This window comes from Electrophorus electricus, chromosome 10 (genome assembly GCF_041902795.1).
Source record: "Electrophorus electricus isolate QZ-2024a chromosome 10, ASM4190279v1, whole genome shotgun sequence".
NCBI lineage: Eukaryota > Metazoa > Chordata > Actinopteri > Gymnotiformes > Gymnotidae > Electrophorus > Electrophorus electricus.
The window spans coordinates 22,903,811-22,916,741 of record NC_137506.1 but is presented as its reverse complement, the minus strand read 5'-3'; the positions used below and the strand labels follow the sequence as shown (position 1 = coordinate 22,916,741).

General features: G+C 41.8%; 1 long non-coding RNA gene across 1 annotated transcript; it reads right to left on the bottom strand.

Annotated features, from left to right (window-relative positions):
- Window positions 1-3,197: 3,197 nt before the first annotated feature.
- On the bottom strand, window positions 3,198-9,488 carry LOC145659414 (uncharacterized). Its single transcript, XR_014125621.1, has 4 exons — window positions 9,415-9,488; window positions 8,784-8,921; window positions 6,804-8,488; window positions 3,198-3,565 (listed from the first exon to the last, which is right to left on the bottom strand). It is a non-coding gene; the product is annotated as an uncharacterized LOC145659414 (long non-coding RNA).
- Between the last annotated feature and the right edge of the window lie 3,443 nt (window positions 9,489-12,931).

Here is a 12,931-nt window from a genome sequence, read left to right as displayed (position 1 = left end):
AAGCAGATAAAGGCCTTTACACTTAACGCTATACAGAATTGTTGTTTAAGCGATGAGGTAGTATATCTTAAATATGAACTGATATGTATGTACGGCATATCTGAGTCAAAGGAAAACAGCTATACAAATGCAAGTTTAACTAAAACACATCAGTCCTTGAAAAATAAAGGAAGAAACAAATGAAAAAACTCAATAGCTTTGAAATAGTTCAGCTAATTTATTAACAGCCAGGATTTAGTAAAGCCACAACTGAGGTTTGATGGTTACACACAAACATTATAGTGCTGAAGGATCTCTAATGGAAATCTTATATTAGCTCTGCTCTCCAGTCAGGGCTTTTTTTGTCAACACTTTAGATAATTTAGATGTGGCTGCTAGCAACGGCTAGTCATTTACCAGCTAAAACAGTCTGGCATTGCTCCAAGTCATGTTCATATCCCGTTACACACAATGACAAGGTAGACTTGACAGGAGAAATTTACAAAGGGGACCTGCCTCTGAATCAGGTCCCTAACACACTGTGACTTCTCCTGTGGTTTAGCAAAAACACTATACCATCTGGAGGCTCTGAATGGCCAATAGATGTCCTTGTAATTGATCATGAGAACACACTTAACGAAGCAGACAGAGGAGGAAGTGGAGGGAGGGAACAGTTTTAACCTCAGATCGGCTCATTTTTGTTATATTCGTTTCCTGGCTGGGAGCACATTGGTGAGAGTATTTTAGCAGTGTCATCTGAAATCCCTAACATTTTAGAGATAAAACAGAACTTGGTCAATTAGGAATGAAGGAGAGTCACTTTAAAGGGATATAGCAGTGGCTACTGCTGCATAAAGTGTTTTTCCATATGAGAAAACCAAATAGAGTTATTCCTCAGGCCTTTCATTGCCACTGAGCAAAAACTATAGAAAACATCATTTCTCAGTCTAACAGATTAAAACATCTTGTTTGATTACTGGCCTATTTCTGGTAAAGGACAGTTATCTGTTTATATTTTCACTGGAGCCATATGATATGTGGAGCATGCTTGTTTGTCCTGTCATAGTAAGTATCGTATCCTTGTCTAAGTGACCAGAGTTCTCTGGAACTTGAAATCTTGAGTGCAAGGTTTTGTAAAAGTCTTCAAATAAACAGCATGGTGGTATCCCTCAACTGTTTGAAAATCCACTGCTGCAGAGGTATGTTTATTACCAGGCCAAAAAATGGGCTAAAAGGAATACATTCAGTAGGTTTCCGGTTAAAAGGGAAATCAAACCACGTAGTTTAGGAGATGAGACTCTGTTTCTACTAATGAGGAAAGATCACTGTTGCAAACCAGTACTACATTTATGAGCCTACAAGCTTTGAGCGAAGCTGAAGTATTTTTCCACCAAACAAGTACTGGTTTCCTCCCCCTCTCCTCACACCTCTAGCATCCCATGTATGTCAGACAGTGTAACAGCTGCTGATGACACATCTGGGGTCTAGCTTTGGCCCATTACAGCACAGCCCCAACAGGAGCCTGGTGGGCAAATGGTCTACAATGAAAGGACCTGCGTTGACATTGATAAGTGTGTCTCTGAAAGGAAACAGCCACACAGCATAGTTTATTCAGGACCCAATCAACAGCTATATCTAATGTATAGCCATTCCAAGTCATCTAGCACAATTAGCAACCACGTGTGAATTAGGTCAAATTAGCCTAAATTGGCCCCGTGTCCACAAAAAGGATTTAGTTCCTAATTCATTTAGCTATGATTCACCAAATGGGACAGAATTTTTCAGATTGCTTCTGCTAAAATAAGCTACCATTCAGACATTTATGTGAGACAAGAGATTTCTTTGCTTAGACATTTACACAAAGATTTGTGGTCTCTTTTTTGTTGTTTGTTTAACTTGGGAAAGGGAATGGCTCCAGTATTCCTTTGTCCCTCCCGAGGCCCCATTTGAGTTACCCTGAAATATCAACAGCTTTTATAGCCAATGTTAACAATGCATTAAAACCCTTAGACTTGAAAAAGCCCTCCTGTAGCAGACTGCATGTGTCAGTCATCTGAAGTGCTGCATAGCGGCACCAGAAGAAAAATAAATACCTTGTGGTTGTTTGTTTCTCATCAAAGTCAGTGCTAAGCAAATATTAATGACTATTGGTAAATACTCAATTGTATTATGTAAACTGCTAAAAAGGAAGTTCCTGAAAGCTGCAAGCAAAGTTTGGTTCAAACTAATCAAATTCATTCTAGTATCTTTGGCTAAATTTCATTTTAGTAGTGACCATCTGGTTGTCATCTCCTCAAATTCTCATTGAACAAGACCCACTGGTTAAAAGTCAAGTGATTGACAAGCACATTGAATTTGCCATCCTTTTAGATAAACAATAGCTTTTAACTGGACACAATGAATCATTTGTCTGAAGTTCAAGGCCATCCGCTCTTTCCAGTGGTTGTCTTGTTGGTGGTTGAAAGGGAGAGGCCATCCCCGACTGTCTGCTTTTCTTTCACAGAGTCACTCATCTTTGCAGTGACAAAGTGGATGTCACTCCTATCAAATGCCATGCCATTCTCACAAAACAGACATCAGTGGTCATGGTGGTGGTCACAGCAGGGTTGTGGTGCTGAATGGGACTAATGTAAGTATCTGAGATGAGCAGAAATGAGATGGGTAGAAAAAAATATACAGTTAGATTTTGGAAAATGTTGATTATGAGAAAAATATTGTGAGACCCATACTCATACTGTTTTTGCTCATGGAACAAATGTGCTGTTAAGCAAGATTTAGTAATGTACTGTGTACCAAATGAGCTATGAAGCAAAAACGGCGGACGGAAGAGTCTCACAGCATTTCACCATTCCACCAGTCCTGGTCGAAGGACAAGTGGAGCTTGTTTGGACAAAGCGGGCTGCTTTGAGATGCTTTGATGCATATTCTAGTCAAGGGTAAATTCCTGAAGCTGTGATGGCTGCTAAAATAAACACCTCTGCTGATAAGATCACCAGAGATGATCACAGATGAACTCAGGTCTTCCTGGTCTAGCTAGAAAGTGTAAGCTCAGGAGAATCTTGGCACCAGGGTACTGTTGCTGTCCTGCCGTTGTTGGACAGAGAACTCAACCAAGTGGCAAGAGCCAAAGCACAAGCATTAGGAAAAGGATTACAAACTATGTAAGAGAATATCATTTGTCACTGAAGAACCTAATTAGGATCATTGTGGAGAAAAATGTCAATAAAAACACATCAATTGAAAACAAAGCAACAAACAAATAGCAACAACAAAACAAACAATAAGCAAAGCAATACTTTTGCTGTTCCCTTTATTGTTTTAATTGGGAATCAAACGTTTGAAAGTGAAGATTTGGCAAAGACGACATGGTCTGCTGAGCGCATGAGCCTGGTGTGATTGTTCCATTGTCTCCAGTGTAGACAGCAGGGCAGGGAGCAGAGTGATAGGTCTGGGCTGACTGCCTGATGGAGGGGCCTGCAATCCCACCTCATTTGGCTGCATATTGCTCTTGTCCAGCTCTATATGTCTTCAAGGTTACCCAGAAGCCTGGTGCCGACCAGTCTGATGCCTGTGATTACCTGATTCTCTAGGAGAGACAAACCCAAGTGAGAAACTGGATAGGAGCCTCAACTGGATAAGAGCCCCTGTGTGTGTGTGTGTGTGTGTGTGTGTGTGTGTGTGTGTGTGTGTGTGTGTGTGTGTGTGTGTGTGTGTGTGTTTTAACCATGTACAAAAGGGTATATTAGAATTACCAAAATAATTAGTTTGGAGGTGTTACTATACATATAATGAGATGGTGATTTAAAGAATTCTAGCAGAAAGCATGACATAGTGCCATCTAGAAAGCTGGTGAGATTCAACACTGATGGAGGCTGTTAAAGAAAGGGGTCCAATACCCATTATGTGGCTGGATTTTTATTACCTAAACAGCTATTTGATATCATAGGAGGCCTTAACAAAGGGGTGCTGAGCTTTTTTTTTGACTGATTAAAGAGGGTTGTGTGCTTTTTCCTCAGAAACTCAATATCAACCTTCAACACACTTCTTGTTACGACAGATGGCACAGTTGCCTTGACAACAAGTAACAAAGAAAACAGTCCTCATAGTTGCACCAGATGAATTAATGGCCTGTGCTTATCATATTTGAATGAAAGCACATGGTTTGCTGGATCAAAGAGTGTTTTTTCCTCTAAGAAGAAGGAATGGCAAGCATGTTCTCTTATGCCATTGCCAGAATGAGAAGAGAAAGCCAGAGGTGCAGAAAAGTGAGGCACAGGGCGATCACAGGGAGCATGGGGGCATTTTCAAAGGCTCAAGAGCAGATGCATGAAATTATGTCAACACATTTCACTATGATCCATATCACTGTCATAACAAACATAAAATCAGGACTAGACATGAGATTTCTTCAGCTGTGGTCTAGAAGCCTACAGGGTGCACCACCATAGCAACCATTTCCACATTATGTGAAACGCAGGCCGTCGTAATCACTCAGTTTGACTACATGAACGTCTCTAACTAGGCGCCTATTCTCACGTCTTTATGTCTTCTGCATTTATTCATGACAGTGTTCTGTGCATAACATGGGAGTGATTGAAGCAGCTGGATAGCATGTGCGACGTGAGGCCACTCAGCAGGAACGTGTCTCAGTGAGATGCGCACGCATAGGAAGAGCACAGGAGCACACGTCTGGTCCGCACATGCACCTTATGATAAAGATCACACATTCAGAGATGTCCACATGCAATAAAAGAGCGGAAATGTACACGTGCGTGTGTGTGTATGTGTCGAGGTAGGGATTTCTAAAAACCAAATGTCATGACACTGAAATCCTCTAAACCACACAAAGTGGCCACCTCTTAAACCTGAGCCATTCGCCCTTTATACTTTCAGAGGTCTGGGTAAAATTGCTACAGATCCAGATCTGATTCTGTGTGACCTGACATCAAGCCTCTTATCAGGAGCCCGCATCAAGAGAGTCTGAAACTGTTATCATAATCCCAAACAAACTGGGGCTGGAGGAGCCAATTGGCACTGCAGTTCTAGAGATAAAAACCCAACCGTAGGCAGGCGACAGTCTCCTATAGGCCAGGAACAAAGTTCAAAATGTATGTGTATGAAGAGATCCTGCACCGCACTGGGAAATAATACAGCACTTATTCAGAATTATCTGTAGATCATTATGGTTCTAAAAGAAATGAGAGAAATTGTGTTATGAAATGGAGGATGTATGATAAAGATTTTGTGCCAATTAAGGAAACAAAATCTCTGAACACAGAAGGCCTCAAAACTTATACAGAAGCCCAAACAAAGAGTGAGACAGATTTTTGACTAAGCTGGGAAAACCTGCAATTCTCATGGGATACTTATAAAATATTAATTTACCTTTAACAGTACTGGCTATGGTGAGAAGAATACCACAGCGTAATTCCCACACTAAGGATTGAATGTACTGAATGTAAATCAATCATTCATATTGTTGCTCTGGGTGGTGTCAAAGGTTCTGTTCTTCACCCAATTGTAAGAGCCCATATGTCATTAAATATTTACCCACACTTGGCACTAGTTTATGAAAAGACCAGTGCATTTGGCTAGCCCAGTGCCTGTTGCAGAGCAAGCGTGGGTGAATACATGTGCACATACATCTACAGATACACACACACACACACACACACACTAAACCCATCGATCTTTCCCAGAAGCTGTGTGTATTGATGGGCTGTTTGTGTGTGTGTGTGTGTGTGTGTGTGTGTGTGTGTGTGTGTGTGCACGCACAGTGTACAGGAGGTCATGGGTGTAGTATATATATGCTAATGTACTGTGAGATGTTATCTCTTTCCCTTCCAGTGCAGTCTGACTCCCAGACCCTGGGCCTCAGCGTATATTCATGCTCTGACCTGCAGGAACAGCTGACAGGACTAATGCAGAATAGCAACGATCCTGCACCCACATTCATCCTGACTCATTTCAATAGCACTTTACACTATAGGCCTTCATTAATTCAAATTCATTCATTTCTATTCAATATTCAACATGTCTATTATGATTATGAGAATATGTAATTCGTGTTTGGATTTTTATTGAACCAGTTTTTTAAGAAAACATATAATATTAAAGAAGTGAATCGCACCACCAAAGGGGTATCCCTACAGAGGCAAAGTTGCTCCATCAAATACCTGAACTTTGAATTGGCATCTAAACTTTGACATTCCCCATATATTAACTATTTAAAGGTTATATGAGCAGGTCAATTTAGAAATTAACTACTTAGACAATTTGTTTAAAGGTTTAACCAAAATAATCAATGAGACAATTAGAATGTTCTTATTTATGGCCACTGAGGAAAGCTATAAAAGGAGGTCAATGACAAAAGTTTTTGCCTGATTTATGAGATGGTACTCCAGAACAGGAAGAAGGGTTACTGAGGTTATCACCATTCCTTTCTATGAAAATAACTAGGAAGCATGCTACCTAATACATCCCCCATTCACCCAATGGTCCTTGCATCTATTGATAGATCATCTTCAGTACAGCGTACTTCGGTTTGGTAGCAAATTAGATATGTTTTTTTCCATTTTTCTTTTCACACATGAAATCAGAGAAAAATAAACAGTGAGACCACGACCCCTCTGAATCCTTCTGACCACTTCTGAATTCTTCAAAATCTCCAAGAATTGGGATCCCAGCATCCCAGAGTAACGTGAAGATTAATGCAGGTGGCTTGGATGCATTCAGGAATGAGTTAAAGTTCACACACACTGTCTGTATGTACAAGAGAGAAAGAGAGACGGGGGAGAGGGCAAAAGAAAGATAGCAGAGTCTACCCTTATCAGATAGTCCAGGAGGCTCTGCTGAAATTCAGGCCATGAAACTAGGAGTAGCCAGACTCAGATAATTGTGGCGCGATGTCTGCACTTCAGCCCGGAGCCAGTCACATGCTCAGCCACTTTATGTAAACTTCAAACTGCATCAGAGTACGTGCAACTGGAATAAGAAAACATCACGCACACGTGAAGAGAAGGAAGCGACACCTTCCCCACCCCCCGTGACTTATATAAACACGATGCGAAAGTCATCTGCTCCCTGTCTTGGTCTGCTTTCTGCTCTCACCCTCTGGGGCTGTGAGGTTTTGAGCCCATGAGTGAGGCAGAGAGGCGAGAGAGAGGTAGAGTGGTCAGGGTTATTGCGTTTTATTGCTGTTTTTGCAGTTATTAAACTTGAAATACATATTAAAAAAAACAACCCTATGCTTCTAGAAGGTGCGGGCATATGATCTTAGCCTGTATTTGGCCTCAGGAACATCTTTCTTCAGTGTCCAGCAGTAGTCTGCCAACACAGAGGGCCTCCACTTTCCATGGTATTGCTTTTCTATACTATACATAATGACATATGAGTATCCTGGAACAAAAAAACTATGGGTGATAGAGACATTTTGAAAACATATTTGGACTCAGCATATGCAAAAATACATAATTAACAGGTATTTTTGCAGGAAGCACATTTTGTGTTGGTTATTGTTGATAAAAACGAGATTTTAAAAAGTATTTATAAAGTAAGAAATAGAACTAAAAAGAGGAATAAAAAATGAAAAAGTATCTGAGTATATGTTTTGCAGCCTTTACAAATGTTTGTGGTGTATACAAGCAGTGACTCATATCTGTCACTGTAAAGCCTTTGGCATATAAATAAATAACACAAAAATTCATCTTAGAAGGCAAGACGACAATCAACAGTTACGTGGTCAAAGAATGGATCCACTTCATATGAGAGGATTTGAGGGGGGGTTGCCATGAGGAACATTCCAAAGGCTTGTTCCAGTCAGGGGACTGCACGTGCATTCCAACGGTGTGAGAGACATAAGCACGCACACAGAGGGAGAGAGAACTGGTTCCAGTTTGAAAGGTACGTTTTCACACCCCCCGGGCCAGCTGTGTAAATCTCTCACTGTCCTCCTCGGCCCCTCTTCAGTGGGACTATTGACTTAGCACATTTTTAGATACACCGGTATTCCAGCAACTTAAGAATGCTCTTTGGGGGATGTAAGTGTGGTGAGAGGAGCATCTACGTCCCTACTCAGCACAGACATGTGCTTATAGGCTGCCTAAAAATAGGCTGTTAGAGCCAGAGAAGGCATCAAAACAACAAGGTAGCCATAGCATAAAAATAGCTGGAGCTGCTGGGTGAGAAAGTGAAATCTAACCAACCAATTCTTCTTTACTCTGTTTTTATATATATATATATATAAAGTTGATTTTCAGACAAAAATGATTAAATCATACTGATTCAAACAAACCCAGCCCACACAATCAATCTGATATGTCAGATAAAAACCTAAACAAACAAATAAACAAAAATGACTGTGCATCATTCATTTATATAGTATCCTACCAATAAGCAAAAGCTAATACTATAATCCTGTGAATAAGAGTAGAGTAAGTGAACAGTACTCCCTGATGCATTCAATGCTGTGATTCGGCATCAGGAGGCAGCAGTAGGACCTGGGAGCCGCCTGGGCAAGGGAGGGACAATTGAATGCTCATTAGCACGGCAAAGGTCTGCTCTCAGATTCCACATTAAGAGGTGTCCAGTTTTTAAGGATTGGTGCTGATATTAAAGGGCTTTAGCTTGGAGTGGGGAGGTTCACCCACACACCACCCACCCACCCACACACCACCCACACACCACCCACAACTACATACATGCACATCTTTATCCCACAAAGCTGCAAAGTCATTATCGGCTGTCTAGGTTTTACTTATGGGGTCCGTGCTCCCGGAGGAGGAGAAACCTGGCGACCTGCTTACCTTAAGGCCGGAGAGAGTGGCCGGTGATACGGGCAGCCATGGAGGCAGAGACACCGATCTGCCCAACACCGAGGGGTCATTGTGTCAGCACCTCTCACAAGAACTGTTCACATTACCACAGGACAATGCCCAGATAAACTGCAAAGAAGGAGAGGTTAATCCACAGAGAATAAGATAGTGGACACTACTGCATGCAAGTCAAAGCCTGCAGAAAAGCCCTGGTCAATAAAGTGTTAATTAAAGCATTTGCTTCTTGGGCAATGCACTAACCGATCAAAGCATAGAGCAGAGATGTGTCTTCACTGGGCATTAGGGATAAGAACATGCACACACACACAGACAGACACACACACACACACACACACACACAAACAACAGCTGCACTACCAGATAAAACAATCCAGTATTGCACACTCAGTATCCTCTGAATGGACAGGAAAGCGCACACACACAAAGTCACACACATTTGTTTTTGTGAATTTTCAGGATATGATGTCATACATATATCACATTCTATGTAACTACCTACATGTATTAATGAACTTTATAACCCTTATCTTGAGTAATAGGGAAGCTCACAAACGCACACACACATCACAATTTTGGGCTATTTATTTAAAAATTGTATTACTTCATGAGTCTAGTTTCCTCCCTCATGTTAATGGTTGCCAGGTTCTCGTTCTTCTTACACAGCTTGACATGGTGTCCACCAGCCTGGATGTGTCAGGCATGTGCAGGGCTCTTTTCCAGCCATGAGATCCCACTGCATAAAGTCAAGCATAAATGAAAGCAAAACCAATAAAGACCCAAAGCATGGCAGTTGACACGCAGCTGGGTGCCAGTGCTCTTATGGGTTTTTTGGGGGAGTTTTTTTGTGCAAGTCAGTCTCACTACATCTGTTTAATGGAAAACAGGATATTACACATCAGAGTATTTACTCCTTGTTGAATATTGCTTACACAGTAACCCTCTGTTCTTTTTATTCTGACACACTAACAGATCCTTTCTTTTTGCCTCTCTCAGCCCATAGCTGTGTCTGATGAAAGCTTAGACAGGACCTGGTTCATGCCAGCATTCAGTTGCTTGTGGTAATAGGAGACATATATGGGTGGTATGGGTGTGGCCCCGTGCCAGCCTGAGTGGCAAGTTGTATTGATGTTGCCCATACCTTCCACTGTACAGGGGCTGGCTTGAATCTCTGCCCACAGATCCTCTGTCTCTATGGCACCACTAGAATACTAAGCCTTGGTGACCGAAACCATGGTTACAGACTTATTGGTGATGTGAATTCCAGCAAGAGAAAATATTGTCTGATGAATTTTCCCAGTTCTACACACAGTCTTTGTTTAATTTAGAATGTAATGAATTCAAAAGTAGTTCCACATGATTTATTATTATTAAATTACTCCACAGGGACTTTTCTCCAATTATCCAAATGGGGTGAATCAATGCATGCAATTAATTTTCCTTTATTTATTTTTTGTTTGCTAATTGTGACTGTATGCACTTGATCTCCATATATTCAATGTTAAATCTTTATGATTTGCTATTTTTCTGCTTCTTCTTTCCTCTAAAAAACATGTTGTGCAATAACACAGAATACTGATAGCTGGTGATTGGAGTATTCCCTCTCATCAACCTACAGTTACATCAGGCAGTGGGGCTGTTGCCAGGCAATGGTATTGATTATCACTACAGTCCTAGAATCTATAATTAAAGGTCTCACTGAACAGCAACAACAAAACCCCTACAGAATCCACTTCCCTTTGGCTGCATGGTGCTGAACGGCAGGACAAGCTCAGCTTTTCTCACCCCACGGTCACATCAGACAACAAACAAACAGCCCGTGGCCTTTTAAGTGTCTTCTCCTCCTATTGGGGCTCAGCACCTCCACCCTCCACTCAGGAAACCAAAGGTGAGAAGACAAATATTATGGCAGGATTGCTTCTTTTGCTCTGGGTGTTGGGATGGAGACTCCTTTACTCCTCCAAAGCTGGGCAGAAGGTGAAGCTGTAGAGGGGAGGCGGTGAGCAAACCCTCACACCTTGTCTGCTCAGTGGACGGCACCTCCTCTAGCTCCTCGCTGACCCAGCTGTCTGTCTGTGGGATTTTAATGAAGACATATGACTCCACAAGCTACATGAATTAAACATTGGAGACCCAACCGAAGTAAGACTTCACCAAGGGTGTGCTAATATTACCACTCAAATAATTATCCTAAATAAAACATTCTATGTTGATATCTTTTATGGCCATTGACTACTAAAATGTTAATGTATATCTAAAATGTTTTAAAGTTGATTAACATATTCAGCATGTATGCAAATACATTTATGTCACATAATTTACAGGGAGGTGCTTTGAGTTTCTCACTTACAAATTGCACACAAGCTAAATTTATGCCAACACTAATTATAAGTGAGACCCCATGTAGTTTAATTCACTACCATCATTGCACCACTCTTAATCTTCATACAAATCTGGCCAGAAAATTAGAACAGTGGTTTCTTAGTAACTCGGGTTTGTATTGCTTCTGTCCAATCGTGCAATTTTTCTCCCATGGGCACCCAGCAGACTTTACAAGATTAAACTTGTATTTAAACCAGGGAGGCATTTATTAGGAGGGCAGCCTCTGTGAGCATAGCAACTGGAAAAAAGAAATCCACTGTGTGCACAGAGTTCTGTTCTGCAGGATCACTGGATCTGTTCCTGAGCTTGTTTGGGAAACTGAGAGATGGATTGAGACATGGATCAGGCAAAGGGGGAATGCTGCCTATTGGAGGATTATTGTGCACACACACTATTGCTATGGTCATCTCAGCCGTGTTCAACTCTCGCTCACAGCTCTGTGTGCTGTCGCTCGCCATCATTACAACTCGATTCCTGTTCCTCCGTTATTACCAACCTCCACCCTGGTGCTCGCACAACCTGGCCTTTCCTTCTGTGCTCAGGACCCAGACCGCCTCAATGATCATTTAAAAGGCCACATATCTCCACATGTATTTTAGGATAACCGAGTACACTTGATATTATCATTAGCCATTAGAGTCATGTAAGGCGTTGGTCTGAAGCCCCCCACCACAGAAAAGATGATGAAGTAAGGAGAAATGCGTGCTGGGCTATTTTGGTTCTAGCCTCCAGGTCTGTGACTCATTTTGAGTAAGGGGGCCTGGAAATACGGCCCTGCTCAGTTTCAGAAACCCGCGGGTCAAGGGAGAATAGCTCGTCAAACAGAAAGTTTGGAGATTTGAGGGATTAGCTGCTAATAACACACCACATTAGCCCTTCCTGGACCCCATCCAAGTCACAGAAGTGGGGGAGAGAAATGGTAAATCACTTGAATTAGCCTATTAGTTTTTACTGAAGACTGTTTAGTCTGCTCAGGAACTGAGAAAGCAGGATTGGTTTGAAGTGATCCGTGACAGAGTGGAAGCACTTTGCTTTTTGATTTGGGCAGTGAATACTGTAGGCCAAATCCCCACCCAGCCAACCCACTGACTAAATCTCCACCCCACCCACCACCTTCCGGTCTGCCACCCAACCCAAGTGGGAAAAAGCAGCTTTCTGAACTGGTACATTCTCAGAAGGCTTAAGGTTCAGTTTTGGAGAGAGGTGTCCACCCATCCCCCTCTTCCCCTACCCCAGCAATTATTTTCAGTATTCCTGCTGAGCAGTTTGTTGCCTAGGTAACCACAGAAAGCACGGATGATGCTGTATTCCCTTTTTTTCCTTCTAGCTGATGAGTTATTCACATATTAGGTTACCTTGTCTGTAAAACATATCTCGTGTTGCTCTGATTGACGACGGACGGTGCATGCTTAACTAGAACTGGTGTGAACCCTTGCCCTTTCTCATAGACACACATCAGGTAATTTATGGACATGTCAGTGAAATATGGCCTTCCTGCTTCCTTCTCTTTCTCATGATGTGCTTGATATTCATGCAAGGTCATAGAATCAGAATCAGAATCAGAATCAGAATCAGATGCAAACACACCAAGCTCCATATTCATCTAAACCTGTCCACCAGCTATTACCTCACCTCTCTTCTGTTGTTTTTTCCTGCGTCACAGAGGCGACAGACCATCACATCACTGAGTGATCAGTGGTTGTTCATCGGTTCATGGCTCACACTATAGACATCTCGGA